Source organism: Rhinopithecus roxellana, chromosome 12 (assembly GCF_007565055.1).
Source record: "Rhinopithecus roxellana isolate Shanxi Qingling chromosome 12, ASM756505v1, whole genome shotgun sequence".
Classification (NCBI taxonomy): domain Eukaryota; kingdom Metazoa; phylum Chordata; class Mammalia; order Primates; family Cercopithecidae; genus Rhinopithecus; species Rhinopithecus roxellana.
In genome coordinates this window covers 1102287-1110221 of record NC_044560.1, presented here as the reverse complement: position 1 = coordinate 1110221, position 7935 = coordinate 1102287, and the positions used below count along the sequence as shown (strand labels likewise).

Genomic DNA, 7935 nt, shown 5'->3' with positions numbered 1-7935 from the left:
GGGTTTTCAAAACAAAATAGATCAAACCCTACCATCAAGCAGGAACATGTTATTCATTCTTCCCCCATCCCCTTTTCATCATCAGGGATTTGACAGTTATTTTCAAGATAAGATAGTTTGAAGGCCTAGATGCCGGCCTGCATCCATCTCTTTTACTCCTTTCTTTGTCTTGCTCAGTGAGTCTCAAATTTTGGAGTGTCTAAAATTTAACGTACAGTCCTGAAAAAAACAAAACCTAAGACCAGGGCACTGTATAGGCAGTGGAAACCATGTAATGGGATAATTTTTGCCTTACATGCTGACCACAGATACAAACTCTTTCTTTGAAACAGAACATCATGAGGATGTTCACCTAGGAGATCTCAGAATTGATCTGGTTGAATCTTCCCATTTTACAGATGGGAAGAATGGGTGTCAGAAGAACCAATTGGACCATGGTGGAGTCTAACACTAATTAGGGATAGAGCCAGGAATGTTTTAGTGGAACTGGGTTGTCTGCTGAGCAAACATGTGAGCTATAATTTGAGTAAAAACTGCCAAGGGTTTTAAAAGACTTCGACAGATTAGTTTCCTGGCTTCTCTCACCAGGTTATCAGGAAAACAGTTGGTTCCAGATTTGCCAGGATATCCAGAGAGGTTGCCCTGGCTGGATAGCCTTAGAAAGCCTGTCATTGTCAAAAAAAACAAAAAACAAACAAACAAACAAACAAAAAACAAAATAAACCCTTTGCTAAAGCCAGGATTCTGAATCTTTTTCAGAGACAAAACACTAGGTAAGATGAGTCACCAATGAAAAACAGTCAGCTCTAACCCCCTTTTAAAAAAATCTTCTTTCCTGCATGCTATCTATGGGTTTTCATGATGAGAAGGCCAGGCAGTCCATGGGTCTGTAGGGGAGCAGGCAGATTTTTCCTTACTGGAGAGGCAGAGAGCCTTTTCTTCCCATCCTTAGACTTTTATCAGGACTTATAAGCTCAGCCCAGAAGCTCTGGGCAGATAAGAGACTTAAGTCAATTGTGTTAGGGCAATTATTTTTCCTGCTTAGATAGTTCACTGTTGGATGCTAAGGGGCAGCAAGGGTTTGCGGCTGCTCAGGTGTGTCTGTGCCATCTTTTTGTCTTCAAGGTTACCACAATTGGAGCAAATGTTAGAACTCCTCTAGTGTCTCCAGTCCATTGCCCTCCGGGATGAATCTTTTTTCCATCTTCCACTTGGCTCGTCTTAGACCACCATCAACTCAACCTTCTTTTTATTAGCTGGTAACAGACAAGGGCTAGAGCAATTTACTGATTAGATAGATTAACTCTTTAGCTAGGGAGAGTCCAACCTAGTGTGGGACATGCTGAAAAGTCTGTCTATAAATGTCTCAATAGCTGACACTCAAGGAAAACATTCCTCTTGGGAAGATATAAAGGACTCTCAGGCCAAATAACACTGCGTACATCTGTCTCATGTCACAAGACTTAGTACTGTACTAAGTTGGTTACTGGTCCCTTGCCAATAATAACAAGGACAATAATAATTGTTAACATTTAGCAGATCTTTGCCAGGTGCCAGGCACTGTTCTAAGGGCTTTATGTGTATGATCCAATTTAATCTTCACAGCAGCCCTATTTAGCATGAAAAAGTAGGATGCCCATTTCAGATATGAGGAAACTGAGGCACAGATGGGATAAGTACCTTGTTCACACTCCACTAGACTAGGACATACAGGAGACAGACCACAAGGACATGCGGTTTTCCTGTGTATATTGTATTCATCCGTTCTTGCATTGCTATAAAAAATACCTGACACTGGGTAATTTACATAGAAAAGAGGTTTAATTGGCTCATGGTTTTACAGGTTGTACAGGAAGCATGATGCTGGCATCTGCTTGGCTTCTGGGGAGGCCTCAGGAAACTTATAATCATGGCAGAAGGCAAAGAGGAATGGCGTCTCACATGGGCAGAGAAGGAGCAAGAGAGAGGGGGAGGTGTCGTGCACGTTTTTAAACAACCAGGTCACGTGAGAACTCATTCACTATCATGAGAACAGCACCAAAGGGATGGTGCTAAGCCATTCATGAGAAACCACCCCCATGATCAAATCACCTCCCACCAGGCCCTACCTCCAACACTGGGGACTACAATTGAACATGAGATTTGGATGGGTACACAGATCCAAACCATATCATATATCTAGTTTTATTACAAGGGTTTGAGTTTCATCTTACCTCAAGGTTAGGTTTAGCATCAGTAGATTGTAGATGCCCATCTTCCTTCACTGGGCCCAGAGGTACCTGGTCCAAATATAACCGACTTTGAATTCTTAGGGAACGATACTTCAGTGATTTGTGAAACCTAAAGGAAGTGGGAGGGAAGATTCTTTGGAGGGGATTGGCAGTGTTCTCAGGACAGTGGACATGTGCTGTCTCTGGCTTCTGGTACCCATGTATCCTTCTGCTGCTAACTCTGTCTGACCTTGCTTTCTCCCGCCTCCTGTCTGTGTGCCCTGGGAGGGACTTCACCTCTGACTTAGGGAGCATTTGATGTAGGTTTTAGCTAATCAGAGAATCATATTTTTTTACTAGAGTGATTGAGTCAAGGATGGGCATAGGAGCCAAAGAGAGCAGAGCAAGAGCCCCAGATGGGCAGTCTGGCAAAGGAGCTCTGTGCTCTTCTACTAGTCCACAGCCTATGATGGTGTCTAGTCTGGAGCTGTAGCAGCCATCTTGGCACCATGAGGCAAGAGCTGACTGAGGATATTGCCCAACTCAGAGGAAGCAGAGGCGAGAGAAGGAGAGGGAGAACCCCACAAGTCAAGCTGTGACTACCATGGATATTTGAGTCTGCTCACCCATGTTGCTTCATCAAGGAATTTTAATTGATATAGCCTGTCATATATGAGTATAGTTTTATTAGCAGGCATTTAGAAAATGGTTAACCAGGGAAAGGTGTGGTGTGCCAACCTTCCCTTAGAAACCTCTTGTGTTGGTCAGCTAACTCATCACTATGGTGAATGAAACCCCATATTCTGGTTTACCATATACCAACCTGAAGTGCAAGGAGCAATAATTCCACAAGAATTACTTCAACAGAAGCGGGGGTTCATTTACAGGAGGAAAATCAGGCACAGAGAAATTATGTAAAGTATCCACAGTTATACAGTTAGGAATTGGAAGAACCTAGATTCAAATGCAGGCAATCTGGATCATGAATCCAAGCTTTTAATCACTACGCCTAATAAACACTTTTTTTTTTTTTTTTTTTTTTTTTTTTTTTGAGACGGAGTCTCGCTCTGTCGCCCAGGCTGGAGTGCAGTGGCCGGATCTCGGCTCACTGCAAGCTCCGCCTCCTGGGTTTATGCCATTCTCCTGCCTCAGCCTCCCGAGTAGCTGGGACTACAGGCGCCCGCCACCTCGCCTGGCTAGTTTTTTTGTATTTTTTAGTAGAGACGGGGTTTCACCATATTAGCCAGGATGGTCTCGATCTCCTGACCTCATGATCCGCCCGTCTCGGCCTCCCAAAGTGCTGGGATTACAGGCTTGAGCCACCGCGCCCGGCCATAAACACTTTTAAAAATTAAAAATATTTATTTGAGGACCTACTGTGGGTCCATTGTGGAATACATCCATGAATAGGATGCCCAAAGACCCCTCCCTCATGATGTGAGCACTCAAATGCTTATATATGTGTGTGAAAATGTAGAAAATAAAGAATAAAAATAGCAAGTAATGTTAGAAGGTGGTAAGTTCTGTGAAAAAGAACTAACACACAAGCTAAGGGAGATCAGGGTAGAGGGTTCCAGTTTTCAATAGGGAGGTGAGAATCAGCCTCTTTGAGAAGATGACTTGGAAGAGGCGAGGGAGTTCCAGGAATATCTGAGCAAAGAGCATTCCAGATGCAGGAAATAGCCAGTGCAAGGCCCAGAGGCAGAAGGTGCATGGTGTGCTCAAGCAGCAGCAGGGAAGTCAGCATGGTTGGAACCGAGTGTGTAGAACACAGTAGAAGATGAGGCTAGAGAAGTAATTCCAGATCTCAGAAAAGACTGGCTCCTGCAGGATTCTGAGCAAAGGAGAGACATGATCTGGCCGTGACCATGAAAGAGCCAGCTGTCAGTGGGTGTAGATGGGAAGTGTTGGCACAGGGAGACCCGGGTGAGAGATGAGGAAAGCTGGGTGCCAGCAGTGGAGGGGGTAAGAGGTGGTCAGATTCTGAATATGTTTCATAGAAGAAATAAAAGAATTTGTAATTTAGATGTGCAGCAGAAAGTGAGGCATCAGAGATAACTGTAAAGTGTGTGAGCAAAACTTGAGTAATTCAATAAAACCCAATTCTTCTTTGAACTTCACTCCTGTGGCCAAGGAATCAATAACCTCTTCTGCCTGGGGCCACTTTTGGCTCTGTTTTATCCAGAAGTGCCTCCTTGAATGAGCACACTGCTTTTTGACAGAGAGTTCCTATGTGAACCATCCCATTTCATTCTCATCACAATCTTGTGAGATTCTACTCCCGTGTGATAACTAGGGAAACTGAGATTCAATGAGATAGTTGTTCACCTGACCCAGCTCACATAGTTGACGAGCTGATGTTCTCTATTCTGTTACAGTAGAAGCATATTCTGTTGTTATTGAGCCACAGTAGAAGCAATTGCCTCCTGGTTATAAAGTAGCTAATTGCACCTACCAGATCATTTTCATCATCCATGTGGTCTATTGGTTTTAAGCTGTGAGCATTGAAGCAGATTGTTTTTCTGAAGGCTTATCTGTAAATACATTCTTTCCATTTGCTGTAGATTTCTACAACATCATGCTTAATAAGATCTAACATTTTTGTCCTTGTTTTTGGACAAAAATGTACCTGTATTATGCTCTACTAGATTGAAACACCTACCTTGTTTCTGTTATTGTTTGTTTTTTGTTTTGGCTACTGCTCTGTGACATACTTCTTTTACCCTACTTTGTAGGGAGTAACTTGATAAGCAAGATGATATTTGATAGCAAAGCTGAGGAATGGGTAGTTGGCAGAGATAATTTTAAAATCCAGAAAAGATGTAAAAATTACGTGGGAATGTAAATAATAGATCAAACCAGCTGTTGTCTGGGATTTCCACCAATATCTTGATGTCACTACTTAGGCAGCCAGAGTCTCTTCCTGCTGGGACAATTCCATGGTTGTGTTTTCATTGCCATTTTCCTGCAGAGGCTGAAGCCCCACTTTTCTGCATTCTACCTGCTTTTCGAGTGCGTACAATGAAACACACAGAGGCATGACTTTTTCTTTTTTAAGCTGCATTCATGCTGTGTTGAGGTGAAAGATTTTAACCAAGTCAAGCAATGTGGATGTTGAGGCTTCAGGGAGATGGTTGTCTCCAACAGATGTCAGCCTTGTTGATGAGTATGTACCTTCTGCTGCATCTTCTGCAGGACCATTCCCTCCCAGCATCTCTGTGACTCCACTTTTCCTCATTGGAAATGAGTGCTTTGTTGCAGAGAAGAGAATCACTCCGAGCAGGTGTGTAGTCAGATGAATTTTTAAGCAAGAATTCCAAACACAGAGAAGAGGAGAGGCAACAGGAGAGGCAAGGATGGAAAGCTGAAGGAGGTTTCTGCTTCTTCTTATGAAATAAATAGGCATTTCTAATAGAGTAAACCATTTCATGCCTGGATGGGCGCAATCACCCGCAAATGGGACTGTAGCCTCCCTTCAAGTTCTCCTTCTTCCTGGCTGTTCTATTTCTCTCAGATCAATCTTCCCAAATGACTTCTGAGGTGTCCTCCCTTACTGAAAGCTCCCAGTTGGGCCTGTATTATTTGTGGGTCAAACACACACACCCCTAGTCTCAGTGGTCAAGGACGGAAAGTGATAGAATCCAACCTAAACCCATCCATGCTGCCACCTTCTCCTGGGGCCTTTTCTTCACCAGCTCCCAAGTGGCCCAGGCTTCTCCCTTCATCTCTCAGTGATGACCAATGTGTGGCTGGCCCCTCAGAGGCTCCTTCCCAATAGGAGCCCTCCCCATTCATTCGGACCCAGGCAAGGGTCTACCTTTCTATGATGACTTTTCCCCCCATTTGCAAGATGCATTTCACATGTAACTCTGTTCCTTTCTTATATCATAAATCACCTTACGTAAATATTTTTGTAGTGCACAACCACAATTTGAACATTTGGTGTCACTTGTTTTGCTTTGCCTCACATTGTTTCCTTGGAGCACGTTCACTAAGGTGAATGACCTTCCAAAGACTGAGCAAAACATGGGACGCTTCACAAATTGGGGTGTCATTCTTACACAGGGGCTGTGCTAATCTTCTCTGTACCATTCTCATTTTAATATGTGCTGCTGAAGCAAGCCCCTATGATGACACCTTTACCATGCCACCCGTCCCTGCCTAGCCGCTGGCTCTCTCTAGCCTCACACAACCTGGCACCTAATCAGACACTGTTTTATCTGGGTTCAGTCTCATCGTCTTAACCACAATCCAGGCTTGTTAAAGTCAGGGATCTTGCATGCAGCCTCATTGTTAATATCACATCAGTTGTCACCATCCTTGGCACACAATAGACACTGGTGGAACCCACATTTTGACTTAAACTCACAGAGAAAAAGAAGGGAAGATCTTTTCTTATTTATTGCTTAAGCTCTCTGGGAAAGGACATCTTGGTATATTCACCGATGGTCTCTCTGAGTTCCTGAAGTCCCATCAGTCCCCTCAAGGGTGCTGGCAATGTTTGGTGTGGACAGTGCCTCTGAGGCCCGCCCTCTTGCAGGATATTTACTTGTTCATTCATTCATTCTTCCATTCATAAAGTGTGCACAGAGCACCTGCTCTGTTCTTGGCATGGAGATGTGGTTCGGAAAGAGACAAAATCCAGCTTTCACACGGAGCTAGTGGTCAGTCTCCTGTTGGGGGTTAGCACTGGGGAGGGGAGAGAGGGAGACACAGCAAACAAGTAAGTGAATCAATAAGGGCTTCCCATTGAGACGCGGCTCTGAGGGAAATGAAACACATATTGCAGTAGCGAGTGGATGGGGTAATGGGGTGGCCGTGGTGAGGCCTCAGTAACAAGATCAGATTCCACAGGCATGTGAGACTAGTCTCCCAGGAAGAGGGAACAGCAGGTGCCAAAACTGGAAGGCAGGTCTGCTCCATCTCAGCGCTATTGACATTTGGGGCTGGAGAATCCTCTCTTGTGGAGGGGCATCCTGTGCTCTGTGGGATTTTTGGCAACTTGTCTGGCCTCTACCCACTGGTTGTCGGGAGCACCATCCTCCCCCTGCCCCTGTCCCGATTGTGACTATCAAAAATGTATTTTCTCACCCATCAAAAATGTGTGGCAATGGGGTTTGTGGGTCAATGGTGGCCCCCAGAAAGATGTGTCCATGTCCTAGCCAAACATTCCCAGGGACCTGTGATGGTGACCTTCTTTGGAAAAAGGATCTATGCAGAGGTAATTTAAAAGGGTCTCAAGGTGAAATCACCCTGGATCATCCAGATGGGCTTAAATCCAGTGACAAGTGGAGACAGAGAGGGGAAGACAGAGATACAGAAGACAAGGCAATGTGAAGACAGAGGCAGAGAGCTGGGGACTCTGCCACAGGGAAAGCCAAAGCCACCAGAAGCTGGGAGGGTCTGTGGTTCTCTGGAACCTTTTTGGGGAGTGGGGCCTGGCTGACACCTTAGTTTTCAACTCCAGCCTTAAGAACTGGAAGAGAGTAAATTTCTGTTAAGTCACCCAGTTTGGGGGGTGACTTCTTACAGCAGCCACAGGAAAGGAATGCAGGGGAAAAAAGCATCCATGGAAGAAACATTACCCTCAGGTGACAAAGATCAGGGCAGGTTCCAGGAACCATTAACCTCAGGCAACAAGGATCAGGACGGATTTGAGGAACCATTACCTTCAGACAACAAAAATCAGGGCAGGAGTGAGGAACCATGGGAAGGCAGGTATAAC

At 44.7% G+C, this 7935-nt stretch overlaps 1 non-coding gene across 1 annotated transcript; it reads right to left on the bottom strand.

Annotated features, from left to right (window-relative positions):
* Positions 1–6230: 6230 nt before the first annotated feature.
* Positions 6231–6333, bottom strand: LOC115892484. Its single transcript, XR_004052364.1, has one exon. It is a non-coding gene; the product is annotated as a U6 spliceosomal RNA (small nuclear RNA).
* Positions 6334–7935: the final 1602 nt, after the last annotated feature.